Consider the following 24,265-nt stretch of genomic DNA (forward strand, 5'->3'; position numbering starts at 1 on the left):
AAACACCCATGCAGGACATCATCAATATCAAGATCACTCATATGTAACAAAGAGATTTTTCTCGACAGTTCTTCACACCCCAAGAATAGAGTAAGTTCATCATGCTGATTAGGAGTAATTTCATCATCACAATACAAATTTGCAGCACTCATTGGGTTCAAACTATCATTGGAGGAGCATTGAAAATTAAAATGACCCACTTCATGGCAAACTTCACAAATAAAAGGATAGAGGGCACAAACTTTTTTACCAAGATCATCTAGAGCCCTAAGCCACTTCCTAGTTTTTTCATTAATATGATGGATGCAATATTCATCTTTGACTTGATTAATTCCACAAGGTCTATGCATTCCACAAAAATTAACATGCATATAAGAAATAGCATTTTTAGGAGTTTGAGCATGCTTATTGCAATAATTAACAACAATTTCATTCTTCATGCAAGCCTCTTTAAAAGGTTCATGATACTTATCAAAATTATTTTTAGGCAATTCAAAATGAGAAGCAAAGGCTTTATAAAGATTTGCAGCAACTTGAGAGTCAAGACCATAAGTAGCACTCATATTTCGAAATTTATCGGTATCCATAAAAGCTTCAATGCATTCATAATCATAATTTATACCTGACTCTTTACCTTTATCGTTCTCCCATCCTTCAGCGTTGTCCTCAATCCGATCAAGAAGATCCCACCTAGCTTCAACCTCCTTGCTTGTGAAAGATCCCTCCGAACACGCGTCCAGATAGTCCTTGTGTTGTCCTGAAAGCCTCGCATAAAAATTGTTAACAATAACATTACGGGGGAGCTCATGAATGGGACATTTGAGCATTAGAGATTTCAATCTCCCCCACGCTTGAGAAATACTCTCTCCATCACGAGGATAAAAGTTATAAATATAATTCCTATCAATATGCACTTCATGCGGAGGATAAAATTTAGAATAAAAGAGAGATGCAATTTCCTCCCAACCAAGAGAATGTCTATTCTCCAACAATTTATACCAATGCGCCGCTTTACCAGACAGCGAAACAGAGAATAGCTTCTTCCTCACTTCATCCATAGAGATACCTGCACACTTGAATAACCCGCATAATTCGTGCAAAAACAAGAATGATCTCTAGGATGGTCTGTTCGATCCCCTTTATTGTGGTTGTCCTTAAGTCGTTCAATAATTTTCATAGGTATTTTATACGGAATACTTTCAGCAGGTGGATTAAAAATATCAGAAGCATCATTAGAGTTATCGCATATGGGAGATAAAGCATTATCAGAACAAATTTTCTCCCCTAAAGATGGGAAGCTAAAAAGACCACAAAAACTAGCTTCCCCAAGCTTAGACTTCTTCATAGCATTAGCAGTAATTGCATTCATACTAATAACATCGCTACTAGCATGCAAATAAGGTTCCATAGGTTTTTTAATTTTCGAATCAAACAATTCTAAATCAGGAAAAAGACTAAAAAGCTCACCAATTTTTTTGTTGTTTTCCATTATGCCTAACTAGTGTAAACAAGAAACAAAAAGTTGCAATTGCAGGATCTAAAGGAAATAGCTTCGAGTACTTACAATGACGGAAAATAGCTTGGTAGCCAAGGTCCGGAGTGTGAGTACCTTTTACCTTTCCTCCCCGGCAACGGCGCCAGAAAAGTGCTTGATGTCTACTTCCCCCTCCTTTCCTGTAGACAGTGTTGGGCCTCCAAGAGCAGAGGTTTGTAGAACAGCAGCAAGTTTTCCCTTAAGTGGATCACCCAAGGTTTATCGAACTCAGGGAGGAAGAGGTCAAAGATATCCCTCTCATGCAACCCTGCAACCACAAAGCAAGAAGTCTCTTGTGTCCCCAACACACCAAATAGGTGCACTAGTTCGGCGAAGAGATAGTGAAATACAGGTGGTATGAATATGTATGAGCAGTAGCAACGGTGCCGTAAAATAGCTTCTTTGGCGTGTAGTTGATGGTGGTAGTATTGCAGCAGTAGTAACACAAGAAAACAAGAAACAAGCAGCGATAGCAGTATTTAGGAACAAGGCCTAGGGATTACACTTTCACTAGTGGACACTCTCAACATTGATCACATAACAGAATAGATAAATGCATACTCTACACTCTTGTTGGATGATGAACGCATTGCGTAGGATTACACGAACCCTCAATGCCGGAGTTAACAAGCTCCACAATTTGTTCATATTTAAGTAACCTTATAGTGTAAGATAGATCAACATAACCAGATAGATCACATCAATACCATCATAATGATAATTAACTCCACAATCTACAAGAGATCATGATCATAGCCTACGACAAGAACCACACGGTGCACACACTAGTCACCTTTACACACGTGCAGGAGGAATAGAACTACTTTAATAACATCACTAGAGTAGCACATAGATGAATTGTGATACAAAACTCATATGAATCTCAATCATGTAAAGCAGCTCATGAGATTATTGTATTGAGGTACATGGGAGAGAGATGAACCACATAGCTACAGCGAAGCCCTCAGCCTCAGGGGTGAATTACTCCCTCCTCATCATGGGGGCAGCGATGGTGGTGAAGATGGCGGTGAAGACGGCGGTGGAGATGGCTCCGGGGGCAATTCCCCGTCCGGCAGGGTGCCGGAACAGAGAGTTCTGTCCCCCGAATTGGAGTTTCGCGATGGCGGCGGCGCCCCTGGAGTCTTTCTGGAGTTTCGTCAATTTGTATCGAAGTTTTAGGTCACGACGGCTTAAATAGGCGAAGAATCGGAGTCGGAAGGTCTCTGGGGGGCCCACACTATAGGGGGGCGCGGCCCCCCCCCTGGCCACGCCGGGGTGTGGTGTGGGGCCCCCAGGGCTCCCCTCTGGTCCTTCCCGGGTGTTCTGGATGCTTCCGATGAAAATAGGAACTTGGGCGTTGATTTCGTCCGATTCCGAGAATATTTCGTTACTAGGATTTCTGAAACCAAAAACAGCAGAAACAAAGAATCGGCCTCTCGGCATCTCGTCAATAGGTTAGTTCCGAAAAACGCATAAAAATGATATAAAGTGTGAACAAAACATGTTGGTATTGTCATAAAACAAGCATGGAACATCGGAAATTATAGATACGTTGGAGACGTATCAGAGACGTATCAGCATCCCCAAGCTTAGTTTCTGCTCGTCCCGAGCAGGTAAACGATAACAAAGATAATTTCTGGAGTGACATGCCATCATAACTTTGATCATACTATTGTAAGCGTATGTAATGAATGCAGCGATCAAAACAATGGTAATGCAATGAGTAAACAAATGAATCATATAGCAAAGACTTTTCATGAATAGTACTTTCAAGACAAGCATCAATAAGTCTTGCATAAGAGTTAACTCATAAAGCAATAATCTCAAAGTAAAGGTATTGAAGCAACACAACGGAAGATTAAGTTTCAGCGGTTGCTTTCAACTTGTAACATGTATATCTCATGGATAATGTCAATGTAAAGTAATATAACAAGTGCAATATGCAAGTATGTAGGAATCAATGCACAGTTCACACAAGTGTTTGCTTCTTGAGGTGGAGAGAAATAGGTGAACTGACTCAACATAAAAAGTAAAAGAAAGGCCCTTCGCAGAGGCAAGCATTGATTGCTATATTTGTGCTAGAGCTTTGATTTTGAAAACAAGAAACAATTTTGTCAACGGTAGTAATAGAGCATATGTGTCATGTAAATTATATCCTACAAGTTGCAAGCCTCATGCATAGTATACTAATAGTGCCCGCACCTTGTCCTAATTAGCTCGGATTACCGGGATTATCATTGCAATACATATGTTTTAACCAAGTGTCACAAAGGGGTACCTCTATGCCGCCTGTACAAAGGTTTAAGGAGAAAGCTCGCATTGGATTTCTCGCTATTGATTATTCTCAACTTAGACATTCATACCGGGACAACATAGACAACAGATAATGGACTCCTCTTTTATGCATAAGCATTCAACAATTATTAATTTTCTCATATGAGATTGAGGATATTTGTCCAAAACTGAAACTTCCACCATGGATCATGGCTTTAGTTAGCGGCCCAATGTTCCTCTCTAACATTATGCATGCTCTAACCATTCTAGCGGTAAATCTCCCTTACTTCAGACAAGACGGACATGCATAGCAACTCACATGATATTCAACAAAGAGTAGTTGATGGCGTCCCCAGGAACATGGTTATCGCACAACAAGCAACTTAATAAGAGATAAAGTGCATAAGTACATATTCAATAGCACAATAGTTTTTAGGCTATTTGTCCCATGAGCTATATATTGCAAAGGTGGAGGATAGAAATTTAAAGGTAGCACTCAAGCAATTTACTTTGGAATAGCGGAGAAATACCATGTAGTAGGTAGGTATGGTGGACACAAATGGCATAGTGGTTGGCTCAAGGATTTTGGATGCATGAGAAGTATTCCCTCTCGATACAAGGCTTAGGCTAGCAAGGTTATTTGAAACAAACACAAGGATGAACCGGTGCAGCAAAACTCACATAAAAGACATATTGTAAACATTATAAGACTCTACACCGTCTTCCTTGTTGTTCAAATTCAATACTAGAAATTATCTAGACCTTAGAGAGACCAATTATGCAAACCAAATTTTAGCATGCTCTATGTATTTCTTCATTAATAGGTGCAAAGTATATGATGCAAGAGCTTAAACATGAGCACAACAATTGCCAAGTATCACATTATCCAAGACATTTTACCAATTACTACATGTAGCATTTTCCATTTCCAACCATATAACAATTAACGAAGCAGTTTCAACCTTCGCCATGAAAATTAAAAGCTAAGAACACATGTGTTCATATGAACCAGCGGAGCGTGTCTCTCTCCCACACAAGCATTTATTCAAACAAAAACAAAAAACAAAAGCACACAGACGCTCCAAGCAAAGTACATAAGATGTGGCCGAATAAAAATATAGTTTCAAGAGAAGGAACCTGATAATTTGTCGATGAAGAAGGGGATGCCTTGGGCATCCCCAAGCTTAGATGCTTGAGTCTTATTGAAATATGCAGGGATGAACCACCGGGGCATCCCCAAGCTTAGACTTTTCACTCTTCTTGATCATAGTATATCATCCTCCTCTCTTGATCCTTGAAAACTTCCTCCACACCAAACTCGAAACAAACTCATTAGAGGGTTAGTGCATAATCAAAATTCACATGTTCAGAGGTGACACAATCATTCTTAACACTTCTGGACATTGCTTAAAGCTACTGGAAGTCATTGGAACAAAAAAATCCATCCAACATAGCAAAAGAGGCAATGCGAAATAAAAGGCAGAATCTGTCAAAACAGAACAGTTCGTAAAGACGAATTTTATTGAGGCACCAGACTTGCTCAAATGAAAATGCTCAAATTGAATGAAAGTTGCGTACATATCTGAGGATCACTCACGTAAATTGGCATAATTTTCTGAGTTACCTACAGTGAATTTTGCCCAGATTCGTGACAGAAAAGAAATCTGTTTCTGCGCAGTAATCCAAATCTAGTATGAACCTTACTATCAACGACTTTACTTGGCACAACAATGCAATAAAATAAGATAAGGAGAGGTTGCTACAGTAGTAACAACTTCCAAGACACAAATATAAAATAGAGGTACTGTAGCAAAATAAACACATGGGTTATCTCCCAAGAAGTTCTTTCTTTATAGCCATTAAGATGGGCTCAGCAGTTTTAATGATGCACTCGCAGGAAATAGTATTTGAAGCAAATGAGAGCATCAAGAAGCAAATTCAAAACAAATTTAAGTCTAACATGCTTTCTATGAAAAGGAATCTTGTAAATAAACAAGTTCAAGAAGCATAATGCAACAAGCATAGAAAGATAAAACAAGTGTAGCTTCAAAAATTTCAGCACATAGAGAGGTGTTTTAGTAACATAAAAATTTCTACAACCATATTTTCCTCTCTCATAATAACTTTCAGTAGCAACATGAGCAAACTCAACAATATAACTATCACATAAAGCATTCTTATCATGAGTCTCATGCATAAAATTATTACTCTCCACATAAGCATAGTCAACTTTATTAATAATAGTGGGAGCAAATTCAACAAAGTAGCTATCATCAAATATAGGAGACATATTGTAATCATAATCAAATTCACTCTCCATAGTAGGTGGCACCAAAAGGCTACTATCATTATAATCATCATAAATAGGAGGCAAAGTATCATCAAAGAAAATTTTCTCCTCAATGCTTGGGGGACTAAAAAGATCATGCTCATCAAAACCAGCTTTCCCAAGCTTAGAATTTTCCATAGCATTAGCAACAATAGTGTTCAAAGCATTCATATTAATAACATTCCCATTAGCATGCATATAAAGTTCCATGGGTTTTTTAATTCTCTCTTCAAACACATCATGTCATAATTCAAGGTAAAGTTCATAAAGATCTCTCATATTTTTGTTGTTTTCCATTATGCCTAACTAGTGTAAACAAGAAACAAAAAGATGCAATTGCAGGATCTAAAGGAAATAGCTTCGAGCACAAACACAATGGCGCCAGAAAAGTACATTACAGGAACCGGAGTATGAGTGCCTTTTACCTTTCCTCCCGGCAACGGCGCCGGAAAAGTGCTTGATGTCTACGGGAGCTTCTATTCTTGTAGACAGTGTTGGGCCTCCAAGAGCAGAGGTTTGTAGAACAGCAGCAAGTTTCCCTTAAGTGGATCACCCAAGGTTTATCGATCTCAGGGAGGAAGAGGTCAAAGATATCCCTCTCAAGCAACCCTGCAACCACAAAGCAAGAAGTCTCTTGTGTCCCCAACACACCTAATAGGTGCACTAGTTCGGCGAAGAGATAGTGAAATACAGGTGGTATGAATATATATGAGCAGTAGCAACAGCGCCAGAAAAGTGCTTTGCTATCCAGGACTGGTGTGTGGATGATGGTGGTAATATTGCGGACAGTACAGATGCAGCAGAACAGTAAACAAGCAGCGATAGCAGTATTTAGGAACAAGGCCTAGGGATTATACTTTCACTAGTGGACACTCTCAACATTGATCACATAACAGAATAGATAAATGCTAGACTCTACACCCTCTTGTTGGATGATGAACACCACTAACTATGTAGGATTACACGAACCCTCAATGCCGGAGTTAACAAGCTCCACAATATTCGATGTTCATATTTAAATAACCTTAGAGTGCACGACAGATCAACACAACTAAACCAAGTACTAACATAGCATGCACACTGTGACCATCACACTATGAAAGGAGGAATAGATCACATCAATACCATCATAGTAATAGTTAACTTCATAATCTACAAGAGATCACAATCATAGCATAAACCAAGTACTTCATGATGCACACACTGCCAACATTACATCATGGAGGAGGAATAGACTACTTTAATAACATCACTAGAGTAGCACATAGATGAATTGTGATACAAAACTCATATGAATCTCAATCATGTAAGGCAGCTCATGAGATCATTGTATTGAAGTACATATGAGAGAGATTAACCACATAGCTACCGGTATAGCCCTTAGCCTCGATGGAGAACTACTCCCTCCTCATGGGAGACAGCAGTGTTGATGAAGATGGCGGTGGAGGTGGCAGCGGTGTCGATGGAGAAGCCTTCCGGGGGCACTTCCCCGTCCCGGCGGCGTGCCGGAACAGAGACTCCTGTCCCCCAGATCTTGGCTTCGCGATGGCGGCGGCTCTGGAAGGTTTCTCGTACCGTGGCTTTTTCGTGTCGAGGTTTTAGGTCGAGGGGCTTCTTATAGGCGAAGAGGCGACGTCAGAGGGGGTCTGGGGCCACCAGACAATAGGGCGGCGCGGCCAGGGCCTGGGCCACGCCAGCCCCATGTGTGGGCCCCCTGTGGGTCCACTCTGGCGACTCTCGGGTGTTCTGGAAGCTCCCGGGGATTCTAAGATGCTGGGCGTTGATTTCGTCCGATTCCGAGAATATTTCCTTACTAGGATTTCTGAAACCAAAAACAGCAGAAAACAGGAACTGGCCCTTCGGCATCTCGTCAATAGGTTAGTTCCGGAAAACGCATAAAAACGACATAAAGTATGCATATAACATGTAGATATCATCAATAATGTGGCATGGAACATAAGAAATTATCGATACGTCGGAGACGTATCACCCTCCATCCTAACGGAGTTGGGCTTCCATGGCGGACCATCTCCATCCGCTACGTCGGTCTACCTCAGTTTTTCTTTCTTTCTTTATAGATCATTGTTGAGTTCGTGGTCTAGCTCCACACGTTGTTCATATTTAGTATCTTGATGGCAGTTGGATTTTCCACAAAACTAAAAGAAATAATATGTAGCTAGCAATCCGAATGTCAAAGGATTTTCACCGCTGGAAGTTGCATGCACTTGCTGATTTCAAGGACCCCCTAAACAATGGAAACTGGCAAGGGATGCTCTAGCACTAGTAACCAGCAACCAGGAGTACCAATCAGCTTTGAATCTGCATAAAAAAGGTAAGCATGCAAACTTTATGTGGTGTTCAAATTACTGACACAAACTTTATGCATGGATGCATGCCGGGACATAAACTTTATGTGGTGTTCACGTTGCTGACCCGCTTTGAGATGTACATGTAGGCATGCAATAGGGTCGCATCTTTTTGTTCAGGAGCTCAGGCAACGAGTCAGCACCGTTAATTAGCCGTTAGCTTGCTGTTTGAGATCAGTTTCATCCAACGGCTCTTATAGAATGGGTAGCTACCCTCCTTTTCAGGAAATCCACACTCTTCAATATATATTTGAACATATTCTTGGGGATATATATATATATATGTCAATCTCTCTCTCTCGATCTATATATCGTTGGTGGCCAAGAAGCACACTTATATATATACGCGAGCACTTTATGCGCAAAGGCGCGGGTGCGTCTAATAATTCATGTGTGTGCGTATATTTGAACATATTCTTGGGGATTTCAATCTCTATCTCTCGATCTATATATCGTTGGTGGCCAAGAAACACACTTATATATATACGCATGCACTTTATGCGCAAATTAAGGTGGGTGCCTCTAATAATGTGTGTGCGCACTCGATCGATGATCCCTAAACCTTAAACCCTAAAACCCTAAAACCCTAATCCCTAATCCCTAAACACCCTAAACACTAAACCCTAATCCCTAAACCCTAAACCCTAAACCCAAAAACCCTAAATCCTAAACCCTAAACCCTAAACACTAAACCCTAGACCCTATACCCTAATTAACACTAACCCTAACCCTAGCCCTAATTAAACCCTACATATATAGGCCAACGACACTTAATTGCGCATCAAGCAGGCGACCAACTAATTAGCGCTGATAAATTAATTAACTTGAATTTTGACAAGTTCTCGATCTCGAATGAAAACACATTTGATTAAGTAGTCTCATAATATATATATAACTAGTGTGCATGAGCGCATGGCATACCTTGCATATCATTTGTGCATATATTTCAATATATATTTGAACATATTCTTGGGGATATATATATATTTCAATCTCTCTCTCTCGATCTATATATCGTTGGTGGCCAAGAAATACACTTATATATACGCATGCACTTTATGCGCAAAGGCACGGGTGCCTCTAATAGTGTGTGTGTGCACTCGATCGATGATCCCTAAACCTTAAACCCTAAATTAACCCTAATCCCTAATTATACCCTAATAAACATACACCCTAAACACTAAACCCTAAACCATAAACCCTAAATATATTTCAATCTCTCTCTAGATCTATATATCGTTGGTGGCCAAAAACACACTTATATATATACGCATGCACTTTATGCGCAAAGGCGTGGGTGCCTCTAATAATGTGTGTGTGCACTCGATCGATGATCCCTAAACCTTAAACCCTAAAACCCTAATCCCTAATCCCTAATTATACCCTAAACGTACACCCTAAACACTAAACCCTAAACCCTAAACCCTAGACCCTAAACCCTAAACACTACACCCTAAACCCTAAACCCTAAACACTAAACCCTAAACCCTAAGCCCTAGACCCTAAACCCTAAACACTACACCCTAAACCCTAAACCCTAAACACTAAACCCTAAACCCTAACCCTAGCTAGACCCTAATATAAACCCCAAACACTAAACCCCAAACACTAAACCCCAAACCCTAAACCCTAAACCCTATATAGACCCTAAACCCTAATTAACCCTAACCCTAACCCTAAAACCCTAGCTAGCTAACCCTAAACCCTAAACCCTAAACCCTAATTAAACCCTATATATATATAGGCCAACGACACTTAATTGCGCATCAAGCAAGCGACCAACTAATTAGCGCTGATAAATTAATTAACTTGAATTTTGACAAGTTCTCTCGAATGAAAACACATTTGATTAAGTTGCCTCATAATATATATATACAATTAGTGTGAATGCGCGCATGGCATACCTTGCACATATCATTCGTGCATATATTTCAATATAGATCTGAACATATTCTTGGGGATATATATATATTTCAATCTCTCTCTCTCGATCTATATATCGTTGGTGGCCAAGAAACACACTTATATATATATATACGCGCATGCACTTTATGCGCAAAGGCGCGGGTGCCTCTAATAATGTGTGTGTGCACTCGATCGATGATCCCTAATTAAACCTTAAACCCTAAAACCCTAATCCCTAATTATACCCTAAACGTACAACCTAAACAATGTAAACACTAAACCCTAAACCCTAGACCCTAAACCCTAAACACTACACCCTAAACCCTAAACACTAAACCCTAAAACCTATAATTAAACCCTACATATATAGGCCAACGACACTTAATTGCGCATCAAGCAGGCGACCAACTAATTAGCGCTAATAAATTAATTAACTTGATTTTTGACAAGTTCTCTCGAATGAAAACGCATTTGATTAAGTTGTCTCATAATATATATATAATTAGTGTGCATGCGCGCATGGCATACCTAGCTTGCATATCATTCGTGCATATATTTCAATATATATATTTGAATATATTCTTGGGGATATATATAGTTCATTCTCTCTCTCGATCTATATATCGTTGGTGGCTAAAAAACACACTTATATACGCATGCACTTTATGCGCAAAGGCGCGGGTGCCTCTAATAATAATGTGTGTGTGCACTCTATCGATGATCCCTAAACCTTAAACCATACAACCCTAAAACCCTAATCCCTAATCCCAAAACACCCTAAACCCTAAACCCTAAATCCTAAACGTACACCCTAAACACTAAACACTAAACCCTAATTAAACCCTACATATATATATAGGCCAACGACACTTAATTGTGCATCAAGCAGGCGACCAACTAATTAGCGCTGATAAATTAATTAACTTGAATTTTGACAAGTTTTTGAATGAAAAACACGTACATTTGATTAAGTTGCCTCACAATATATATATAATTAGTGTGCATGCATGCATGGCCTACCATGCATGCATATATATATATATTTGAACATTCTTGGCGATTTTAATAATCTCTCATCTCTATCTCTCTCTTTATCGATTGGTGTGGCCAGCGCAATGACACACATTATGATTGCACTTTACGCGCAAAGGCGGGTGATGCGCGTGGTTGACGTATTGTCTTTTCGTTCTACACGCGTCCGTTGGGAACCCCAAGAGGAAGGTGTGATGCGCACAGCGGCAAGTTTCCCTCAGTAAGAAACCAAGGTTTATCGAACCAGTAGGAGTCAAGAAGCACGTGAAGGTTGATGGCGGCGAGATGTAGTGCGGCGCAACACCAGGGATTCCGGCGCCAACATGTAACCTGCACAACACAAACCAAGTACTTTGCCCCAACGAAACAGCGAGGTTGTCAATCTCACCGGCTTGCTGTAACAAAGGATTAGATGTATAATGTGGAAGATGATTGTTTGCAGAAAACAGTAGAACAATTGCAGTAGATTGTATTTCAGTATAGAGAATTGGACCGGGGTCCACGGTTCACTAGAGGTGTCTCTCCCTAAGATAAACAGCATGTTGGGTGAACAAATTACAGTTGGGCAATTGACAAATAGAGAGGGCATGACCATGCACATACATATTATGATGAGTATAGTGAGATTTAATTGGGCATTACGACAAAGTACATAGACCGCTATCCAGCATGCATCTATGCCTAAAAAGTCCACCTTCAGGTTATCATCCGAACCCCTTCCAGTATTAAGTTGCTAACAACAGACAATTGCATTAAGTATTGCGTGTAATGTAATCAATAACTACATCCTCGGACATAGCATCAATGTTTTATCCCTAGTGGCAACAGCACATCCATAACCTTAGAGGTTCTTGTCACTCCTCCAGATTCACGGAGACATGAACCCACTATCGAGCATAAATACTCCCTCTTGGAGTTACTAGCATCAACTTGGCCAGAGCATCTACTAATAACGGAGAGCATGCAAGATCATAAACAACACATAGATATAAATTGATAATCAACATAACATGGTATTCTCTATTCATCGGATCCCAACAAAAACAAAATATAGCATTACAGATAGATGATCTTGATCATGTTCGGCAGCTCACAAGATCCGACAATGAAGCATAATGAGGAGAAGACAACCATCTAGCTACTGCTATGGACCCATAGTCCAGGGGTGAACTACTCACTCATCACTCCGGAGGCGACCATGGCGGCGTAGAGTCCTCCGGGAGATGATTCCCCTCTCCGGCAGGGTGCCGGAGGTGATCTCCTGAATCCCCCGAGATGGAATTGGCGGCGGCATCTCTGGAAGGTTTTCCGTCTCGTGGCTCTCGGTACTGGGGGTTTCGCGACGAAGGCTATTTGTAGGCGGAAGGGTAGGTCAGGGGGCGTCACGAGGGGCCCAGGAGACAGGCCGGCGCGGCCAAGACCTGGGCCGCGCCGCCCTACCTCCTGGCCACCTCCTGGCCCCATTTCGTTGACTCTTCGGTCTTCTGGAAGCTTCGTGTGAAAATAGGCCCCTGGGCGTTGATTTCGTCCAATTCCGAGAATATTTCCTTACTAGGATTTCTGAAACCAAAAACAGTAGAAAACATCAACTGGCTCTTCGGCATCTTGTTAATAGGTTAGTTCCAGAAAATGCATAAATATGACATAAAGTATGCATAAAACATGTAGATATCATCAATAATGTGGCATGGAACATAAGAAATTATCGATACGTCGGAGACGTATCAGCGGGTGCCTCTAATAGTGCATGTCTGTGCACACTCGATCGATCTAGCTAGAGTTTTGATTAATTGTGTAGCACACTAATAAAAAAGTTGTAATTTAATTCACAATAAGTTATAATTAACCCTAACACATAAACCCTCTAATTAAATAAACCATAAAACCCTATATAGCTAGCTATAGGCCAACGACGACCCTTAATTGCGCGTCAAGCAGGCAAGGGGTCCTCGCGGTCCTCTAATTAAATATATGTACCATTAACCCTAAACCCTAAATCGTATATATATATATATATAGAAAACTAACCTTAATTAGATAATCAAACCCTCGTTAAAACACATAACCCCAAGCTAATTAATAACCCAATCTAATAAAACCTTGCTATATATAGCTAGTAAACCCTAGATTATATAACCCCAATTAATATATATGGCCTATATCGATCATATATATAGACATTATTGGGATTCATTAATTATATAATAAGTACTGATAATTCAATTAATTATATATATAAGTACTGATAACACAAATAAAGAAGTTGTATTTGAATCCACACAACCCTAAACACATAGCCCCTAACATGGCCTAATTAATTGACCCCTTTTCTCTAGCTAATTAGTGGAAATTGCACAAAATCAAAAGGGGTCCCTCACTAATTATACATATATATCTAGATTGTGATAAACGTTTGCCCCATATTTGGTGGATGGGTGCATCTTGGCATGTAAAACAATTAATGTTTGCAAATGGCGTTGTCAAAATTTATGTACAAATGATTTCTTTCCATCCAAAGTGCATAAAATGGGAATTTTAATGAAGAAAGTACAAATAAAACAGCTCAACATGCCTCCACACCCCGATTTTCACACGAAGTAGAGCATATTGAAAGGATAATTCCATAGTTTTACTATTTTTCAAGCAACTTTGCTAATTTCCACCCACTCACATGACTTTATGTCGATTTAACGAAAATAGGGCGAATTTAAACTACATGGGCGTGATAGTTTGAATTGTGCGCGTGGCAAAGGGAACCGCTTATTCCTCAACCTTGTGCACGGCAAATTACACACGCAACTCCATTAAACACCACCTACCGGGCGGCCCGGCCGCATGACCCCCACCCACCGCTACACAACTTATCCCCGTCCGTGCGAAGAGCTTCCCCTCCCCGTCCCGTCCGTGCGAAGAAGAAGCTTCCCCTCCCCGTCATTCTTCTCGAGACGCACCGGCGGTCAAGTTGATCCACGGTAGGGCTGCTATCTCTAGCTCAATCATGCATCGGGCAAGACGGCCTAATGATGACCCACAAGTATAGGGGGTGTATCGTAGTATCTTCGATAAGTAAGAATGTCGATCCCAACGAGGAGCAGAAGGTGTTGACAAGCAGTTTCGATGAAGGATTCACTGTAAATGCTCACAGACAAGTATTCAGGGGGTTTTGATGTAACAGTTGAATAAAGTACGAGTATGTAAAGTGCGAGAGTAACAATTGCAGCGAGTGGCCCAATCCTTTTTAGCACAAAGGACAAGCCGGTTTGTTTACTTATAATGACCAAATGTTCTCGAGGACACACGGGATTTTAGTCTAGTGCTTTCGCTACATACGGCTAAATAATCTTCATTGTTATGATAAGTGTTGTGTGGGTGAACCTATGCTAATGTACCGCCCTTCCTAGGACTAATACATACTTGTGATTATACCCCTTGCAAGCATCCGCAACTACAAGAAAGTAATTAAGAATAAATCTAACCACAGCCTTAAACTCTGAGATCCTGCGATCCCTCCTGCATCGATATACCAACGGGGGTTTAGGTTTCTGTCACTCCGGCAACCCCGCAATTGGCAAACGAGTACAAGATGCATTCCCCTAGGCCCATAAATGGTGAAGTGTCATGTAGTCGACGTTCACATGACACCACTAGAAGAATAACACCACAACTTAAATATCACACCATTGAATATTACTCAACCATAATTCACTACTAACATTTAGACTTCACCCATGTCCTCAAGAACTAAACGAACTACTCACAAGACATCATACGGAACATGATCAGAGGTGATATGATGATGAGTAACAATCTGAACATAAACTTGGTTCAATGGTTTCACTCAATAGCATCAACAACAAGTAGAGATCGATACCGGGAGAGTTTCCCCTATCAAACAATCAAGATCAAACCCAAATTGCTACGGCGGTGACGGTGTCCAGCGGTGATGACGGCGGTGATGATGGTGGAGATGATGATGATGGTGATGGCGATGATGTCCAGCTCGATGACGGTGACGATGGCGTCGATTTCCCCCTCCCGGAGGGAATTTCCCCGGCGGATTCCTGCCCGCCAGAGAGCTCTTTTCTCTCTGGTGTTCTCCGCCCCGCAGAGGCGGCTGTAACTCTTCGCGAGGTACCCTCTGTGGCTTAGGTTTTCGGGATGAAGGATTTCGCGAAGAAAAGGAGGTCAAAGGGGCTGTGGGCCCCCCACACTACATGGCGGCGCGGCCAGGGCCTGGGCTGCGCCGCCCTAGGGTGTGGGCCCACCCTGGGTCCTCCTGGCCCCTCCTTCTGGCTTCCTTCGTCATCTTGAAAAATAGGATTTTGGTATAACTTCCTCCCACAGTTGATCTTCCGAAATATTGCGTTCTGACGGTGCTTTTTCCAGCAGAATCCTGGCTCCGGTGCTTGATCCTCCAATAATGATGAAACATGCAAAATAGATGAAATAACATAAGTATTGTGTCCCAATATGAAATATATCAATGAATAACAGCAAATTATGATATAAAATAGTGATGCAAATTGGACGTATCACCTAACGATTTATATTTTCTTGATGCTGCTTAAAAAAATCGTCAGTATGCTCGAACTAATTGGCACTTTATAGTTTTCCGCTCGATTTGTCCTCGATATATTTGTTCATTTGCGTGGGCATATAGAGTCAGTTCTGCACTCGATCCGTTAATTTGCTGAAATGCCATGGCAGAGTTTTGTACACGATCTGTTTGCTAAAATGTCGATGGGCAATTTTTGTTTTGTACTCGACATGATTGCTGAAATGCATAATCATGTACTAGTATAGTTTTGTACTCGATGGATATGCATTTCCTACTTCGCCTTAAATTAATCACCAACCATTGTATCTCATAATTAAACAGATGGACAGAACTTGGATACTGCATGGACACTTATGTTCCCCTTCATATATAAATGGTGTTCAACCCTTTATGGGGTTTATTAGAGCTCATGAAGGTCACAACCTGGACGTGTATTGCCCGCGCTGCACATGTATGAATGGTGAGAAGAGGCCTCACCATGTAGTGGAAGATCATTTACACATTTTTGGGATGGACCGCACATATGTTAGGTGGGTTTATCATGGTGAACCATATAATGATCCTTCAGCGGGAGAAGCAGATCTTGCTCACACTGTATGTGTGCTGGCATATGTAGTTAATTATTTATATTAATGTTGCCGCTGTTTCGATCAATAGTTTGCATTGCTGTGCAAGGTTCTGTACTCAAATTTAACTTGTTGCAGATGGATGGACGGGAAGGAGAGAAAAAGCGCGGGTTTCAGCTCTGGGACATGTGCTGTGCCAGATGAGAAGGTAAATATGTAAAACGGCATTTGTTCAGGTTGCATCCCTTAGATGTTTGTCTAATCTGTTGATGTACTAATTGCAGAAGCATAGAGTTGAAGAGGTCTCTCAGTTTGATGGGAGATTTGAAGATGAATATCAGTTTGATGCACCTGTGGATGGTACTGATGACAAGCCTTTCATAGACGAAGGTCATGCACCTGAGATTATCCAGCCTACAGAAGGAGGCCGTGGACTGAGTACACAACTTTGCGTTGAAGTGGATGCACGCCCAGAGATCATCAGGGGTGTTGTGGGGACCCCGGACTAGCTGTCTGAAATACCCTGTTATGTATACAATTCACGATCCCATGATCAGTGCATCGTGAACACATAACCGAACTGATATCAAATTACACCATCCATTACAAATCGGAATAAGAAAAATTACAATAAGGTCTCATGACCAATATTTACATAATAGCCTCGAAGGGCCTAACTAAACATCAGAGTAGCATCATCACTTCAACAGCGCGGAGCCCAAGTCATCTGCCATAAACCCTACAGGCAACTGACTGGGAAGACGTTCCTAGCTCGCATAGACGTCGTCAATTCCTTCTTCACCTGTCGAGTTCCTCCAAGTCTGGCCAAGTAAATAGCCAGGGACAAAGCCGTGAGTACATTTGAATTGTACTCGCAAACCATCAAGAAGGTGATAAAAATTCTAACTAAAGAAGACAAGAGAGGAAGAATAGTTTCTCTTGTGGATATAGCATGTAGAAGAGAAGAGATGTTTTTGGTGGAGATAGCATCCCAACTTCTCGATTGAAGGGGGACACTTCAAGAATTTATCCAAGAAATCTCTATATCTCTATTGAAGAAGATACTTCAAAAGAGTTCTACAACATAAAACACTAGGGAGGGGGTAACCCAATTTTGTTTCCTTTCTGACCATCTCCATATGGTCAACCAAACCATTCCCGTACCCTTCCGGTACTCCGAAAACAAGTTCCTTTCTTTCATTTTCCAAACAATTTTTGTAAACCAAAAACTCATCAGGCTAAGCAACAGCCATTCCAACCGTCCATGACCGCGGACGCGGCTATTCGAATAGATTTGACTCTGCAGAGTTTGCACACTTTCCCCACCTCTATCCGGATACCTATCGTGTGGGCATCATCCCCGCATAAAAACATATGCCACGACGGATACCCGAACATAGCCTTTCGCCCATTCGACTTAGCAAGAGGTCCTACCCTATGGAGTATGTACCTCCCCGGCACCGTGGTAGCTCACCTCCCTTTGAGCGTGGCTCCACCGCCAAGCCAGGAGACCCATAGTGTCTTCCGGACGGGTCAGCCCCGAAGGCCTCCCGTTATACTATTGTCCCAACCATGACAACCCGGACTCGGGGGTAACCGTACCCTTGTATAGTTGTGCGGTGCCTCATGCTAAGAAGAACAAACGTCAAGCTAAGCTCCGTGCCCACGTTGGAGTAGATGTGGTTGCGCGGGTTAATTGTCACGGGTGAATACTTAGGCGCCAAAGTTTTCGAAAACAAGACTTTCTTTCCAACCATCTTTGCCAAGATCCTTTCCTTTCGTAAACACACGCTTGGGTAAGTCCAACTCACCCAAGGTTTTCAAAAATTCTTTTCAACAAGGTATTTTTCCAAGGGGGTTCCCAACCTATAGTTTTATGGATGAACTAAGATACATCAAGGCGTGATGCTAGCCATCATACCACTAAGGATATGATAATTGAGGTGTCAAGGGGATCATACATACTTAGGATAAGCATGCATAGGGACATCATAACTAAGATGATTCAACAAGGGTCATGATGTTAATCATCATACCACTAAGAAGGTGACAATATAAGTGGTCAAGGGGGCATACATGCTTAGGGTAAGCATGCCTAACATCAACAAGGGGTTCAACATACTTGGGAATAAGTATGCAAAGCATCAACAAGGGGTTCAACATACTTTGGGAATAAGTATGCATAGAGTAGAGGACCAAAAATCACACATGATATAAGGAACCAAGTATATAATAGAGCAATGAGCACAACAAGAAGGATAAATAGCAAGAGATCAAAAGATGGCTTGCCTTGGTTGGCTTATTTGTCCCTGGACTTCTTCAACTCCATCCAATAAGAATTCCAACAATATAAATAAAATCCTTGTCCGAACCACTTCCTCTTCTTCTCCAGAATCGTTCGCATCTATCGCCGGAAAATATAAAAGGAGCACAATCAACACATTGAAGCAAACAAAACATCATTCAACAATCAACAATCAAAAACTAACCATTTTACTAAGGACTTATGGTCACTACAAAACATCTTTAAAAGAAAACCAATTTATCTTACTTAACAAGGGTATGAGAGTACCAAAAATAAGCAAATGCCTCTATGGGTATTACCAAGGCACAAGCTATATACCCCCTGGTAGATAACACCACCAAGGAGACAAGTGAATCTGTTTTGGCTCAAAATCATCCATCTTTTATTTTCAAACATTTTTGGAAAGGCACAAATCATTTTTCCTATTTTATTTTGCTAGCACAAATACTACCCAATACTAGGAAGTAAACAATATGCCACACGATTTTGAAATCTTAAGCAAAACAATAGAACTTGGTTTAATCTTGGAAGGTTTTGTTTGGCAAGAATAAAACATAGGTTGGCTATTTTTAAAACAAAGTGATGGCAAGGTTTTGAATAACTCAAAGGGATTTCAAATCATCATTGCATGTGACACACGTACACTCGCAAACATAGACAAAATTTCTTGAACTTATACTAACACTATTTTTCCTAGATGACCAGTAATAAAACAAGGTCAACACAATTGGATTCATCCAAAAATATTAATTTTCCAAATTTTGGCAGTAGAAATACTAATCAGAAAACAGTGTTCATGTTAAATACACTAAAAATCGTACAAAAATCCTAAAATACGGGACCAGTGGCATTGGAAAGGTATTTAAATTTCTGAACTAAAGAACTTGGTTTCAATCAATTTGGATTTGTATAACTCGAGATATACACAAAACAGTGCCACTGGTTATAACACAATTTAACAGCAATTTTCAAAGTTTAAACCAATTAAAAAGGGCGGGAACTTACTGGGCCATGCGGGTGGAGTGGTGGGCTGGCCCAGGTAGGTTTTCCAGGTGGAGGGTGGAAAAAAAATTAAAGAAGGGAAAGGGGAGAGAGGGGCCCGGGTGGGCCAGGCTGCATGGGCCAGCGTGGCAAGTGGCCATGCATGCACACGATCGGATCGGGAGGATCCTCGTCTTCCTCCCGACCTGTACGCGAGCGGGCGGACAGAGAGAAGACGGGGCCGGTCCAGGGGCTCACCTGCAGCAGCGGAGGGCGTCGGCGGAGGCTGGGCGGGCGTAGCGGCCGGTCGAGGCGACGCAGGGGCAGGCTCGGCGGTGTTCTTCGTGTCCGCAGGAGCTCCTCCCGGCGCCTCCTCCTCGCAGCAGCTCACGGACGAGGATGATGGCGGCGTGCTCCGGCAGACCTGGACGAAGTGGAGAGGCGGGTGAGGTCGAGGAGGGAATGGCGAACGTGGTTAAAAATAAAGGGAGGGCAGAGGGTGTCGGCATTGGGCACCATCATCCACGCCACCCGTCGGTGGCCACGGACGGGGTGAGCACGCCGTCGAGCAGCGGCTCCTGGCGTCCTTGGCGTGAGCTCCGGGACGTGGAGAGGATGGTGAGGAGTGGAGAGGAGGCGAATGGATGAGCGGAGGACATCGGGTCCCTTTTATAGCCGGATACGGGCTCACGGTGGACACGGTGTAGGCGACGATGCACAAGGTCGGGGGCGAGTGAGGCAGCATGCATTTGAGCAGCTGGGTGGTGGCATGATGCAGAGCATCCAGAGGCGGATCTAGCGCCGCTGAGAACGAGGAAAAAGGTGGGCTGAGTCTCCCAAATCGTGATGATGAACGCGCGAGCTCCAAGGTGTTCGATACGTTCAGATGGAAGGAGAGGGCACGCGGAAGAGAGATGATCATTGCATTGGGGTCTAAGCACGGTGCCTTGCAGGCCTATGTCAAGGGATTCTACGAGAGAGGCGACGATGGTTGGGAACGCCCAGGCATGGCCAGTACGGGTGACCACGTTTCTTGGCGAGCATGGGCTAGATGCTGCGGGGCTAGGCTTGCTTTGGGACCATGCCCGTTGGGTAGAGGGACACCAGGGCATCATCATGGCGCAGCCTCGGGGCCTGGGGTGCTCGCTTCCGTGCTGACCAAGATGGAGGTGGCCACAAAGAGACATGGAGAGAGGAGAGGACTAGGGTTGGCTAGAGCTTGTAGGGTAGGGTGTAGGGGTTGTATGGGGTCATGTACCTCGTGCTGCAGGGTGGAGGAGAGGGCTGCAGCAAGATCTCCCAAGGTTTGGCCGTGTCATGCATTGCCTTCTCATTTATTCTCCTCCTCCTTCCCCATAAAGCTATCATCAAGGATGTGTTGATGTAGCTGCGCCCTAGTTGACCAAGGATAGGTGCAGGTGGGTGCATGCCATGGTGTCCTTTGGTGGAGCAAGATGGGAGAGAGATAGAGAGAGAGAGAGGTCGGATAGTATGTGTTCAAGAGAAGTAAATCATGGCATGATCGGCTCATCACGTGTGCCAAGTTTTGGAAGGTTATGCACATTGTTCAAATGGATAGTGCAAGATGACAAGGTTGTGAGGTGGATGACCCAAGGTCTAGAGAGATAGAGATGGAATTAACAATACCAAGGATAATATGGTGACCTAAATCATTAATCCAAGATGTCAAGATGATGATGGTGAGGAATTAGAGGAGGGAGATGTGTATTATGCAAAGAGGATGTCATGCCGAAATGGACTTTTATTGGTAAAGGTGTAGATCACCTAGGAAAAATGTAGCCATAATTGAAGGGATGTTATTTGAACTTGCACTTGAAAGAAGAAGATTTGAGTAAAATAGGTCTTAAAAGCATAGAATATTCTAAGTAGAATATCGTCCAAAATTTATTTGGCAACACAAAGTGTAAGAATGGCATATGCAACAAAACCAAGTCTTTATTTTAAAGCCAAACAAAATGTGCTATAGCACTAACCTTTTTAGGATGAAAAAAAGGGATGAGGTGAATTAACATTCACATCCTCCATTTTAGTTGAGGAAACAATTTTGAAGGCATTGATAAAACTAAGATTAGTTTTGTAGTGAAAATTAGAGAAAAGTCTTAAATAGGATTTTTGGCAAATAAAATATTTTGGGAGAAGTGATCTCAAGGGTAGAGGGTGGCTACATAATGCAGCTACCATGTTCACTCTTGGTTTTGTGGAGATTAAATATGGATTAAAAAAAAAAGAGGTAAAAGAGGAAGAATTGATCTAGTGCTGAAATAGTGGATAGGGTGCAAGATCAAGTGAAAATAAGAATTGTGGAGGTAGATTGGGACATGCAAGACGTGGAAGTTGTAGAGGGTGTTGCATAGATGAGATCAATGCATTGAGGTCACCAATAACAGTTGAGGGTGCTTAGATATCAACTGCCAAAGATTGGACATTTTAAGCCTGCCAAAACTTCTTATTGACTTGGCTTCAAAATCCTCAAGGATAATTGGGTATAAGAGAGATCTGGTTCAATGCAAGGACATGGTTAGGGAGTGCTCATGACAAGGTAGGTCCAGGACCATGTTCATTGCCTTGGATAGCAAGGGGTAGCTTAATCCAGGGGCTGCAAAATGGAACCTGAAAACAGATTTAGGACTTAGCCAAAATTGTGATGTTTTGAGAGGTTTTTGACTAGGGTAAGAGAGGAGGATATAGAAAGAGGTAGATGATCCCAAGTTTGGATCAAGGATGGTTTGAGCTAGGTTATACCACAAAGATGAATTTTAAGGAGGCACAAACATGTTGCCATAAGTGGAAGGGTTTAATGTAGTAAAGAGGAAAACATTTTTTTCTAAGCCACACATGTGTTTTGTTAGGTGAGTTGTTTGTCTAGCCACTAGAGGTGTTGTTCTTAGAGGTAGCTCAAGACAAAACTCTACAAACAATTCAAGACAATTCATCTACCAATAGATCACAGCAAAACATTCTAACAGACAGATCAAGGCAATGCATCTAATTGACTTTTATAAAAAGTTTTTGTTCCCCCTAATTTTTGCAATAAGGACAATTAATTCAAGGTTGCAAAAGTTGGGGTGTTACATGTGTCCTGGTAGTCTCAAGACCACCCAGCCCTGATGCACCTGTGGATGGTACTGATGACGAGCCTTTCATAGACGAAGGTCCTGCATCTGAGATTATCCAGCCTACAGAAGGAGGCCGTGGACCGAGTACACAGCTTTGCGTTGAAGTGGATGCACGCCCGGAGATCATCAGGGGCGTCCCGGTAGTCTCAGGACCACCCAGCCCTGATGCAAAATGTTGACCTACTTTATGATTCGTACTCTTATGTTCTGGTGCTGTAGTATGTACTATCTTTATTATGATTTGTACCCTTTTGGCGCTAGAACTATAATTAAGCATTCAGTGGATGATCGCGTTGCAAAATTTGACACCCACACAATCAGTTCATCGTATGAGTAGTAGCACAATTACTTCTACAGCCAGTCCTGCCAGCGCATTAATTGGTAGCATGAAACACTTTCAGGCACTCCCCTCTGATTCATATTAATTGACTCAATTTTGTCTAGATATGGATGTATCTAGATGCATTTGTTAACTAGACTAACAAACTTGAGTCAGTTAATATGAATCGGTGTAAACTGCCCAAGTCCTCGAGCAGCTAGTTTATTGACTCTGGACTCCAAGCCTCTCGCGGCAAGCCATCGACGAAGCTTTGACCAGATCTTGGCCCGCTTTTTTTTTGCGAATAGCAAAGCTTTGACCAGTTCCTCTCGGGATACAGCACGCCGGTGAGCTTGCATGGTTGCCATGAGCACTTTCCGGCGGAATTTCCTCTGCAACGCCCTCAAGCCGCCACTGCGAGACAACACGCAGTGCCTTGAGGTGGACGCAACGAACGAACTCGGGATCTCAGGGCGGGGGGTCCGCCTCGTCCGGGAACGATCTCCAGCGGGTTAACGAGGACATGCATGGCGGCCGGGGGATTTGGTTTTTTGTTGTTGTTGTTTGAGCTTGCGATTTGGGGTTTTTTCGGATAGGGGAGGAGGAACCGAGGAAGAGGAAGGAACAGCCCGCGTGCTTGGCGCGTGGCAGTGTGCTTGAATTTCGAATTTTTGTGAAATGTTTCATTTCCCCTCTACAATTCGGGGGTTTTCTTGACGCGCCAATGCGTCCCGCGGGCAGGTTCAAGTGAATTTGGGGTGCCACACTATGGGCCCCAGTTTCAGTGAGACATGTAATGACTAGTCACATCAGTAAGTTCACTGTGTAATAAAATATGTTACCCCTCCCCTTTATGTAGCCCCCCTTGTCTCCCCCGATCGAGTGCCGACAGCCGACGGATGCAAGCCGCTAGCTCGATCCCCTCCTTTCGCCTCCACCGTCCAGGCATCCAGCTTGGA

The sequence above is a fragment of the Lolium perenne genome, chromosome 2 (assembly GCF_019359855.2).
Source record: "Lolium perenne isolate Kyuss_39 chromosome 2, Kyuss_2.0, whole genome shotgun sequence".
NCBI lineage: Eukaryota > Viridiplantae > Streptophyta > Magnoliopsida > Poales > Poaceae > Lolium > Lolium perenne.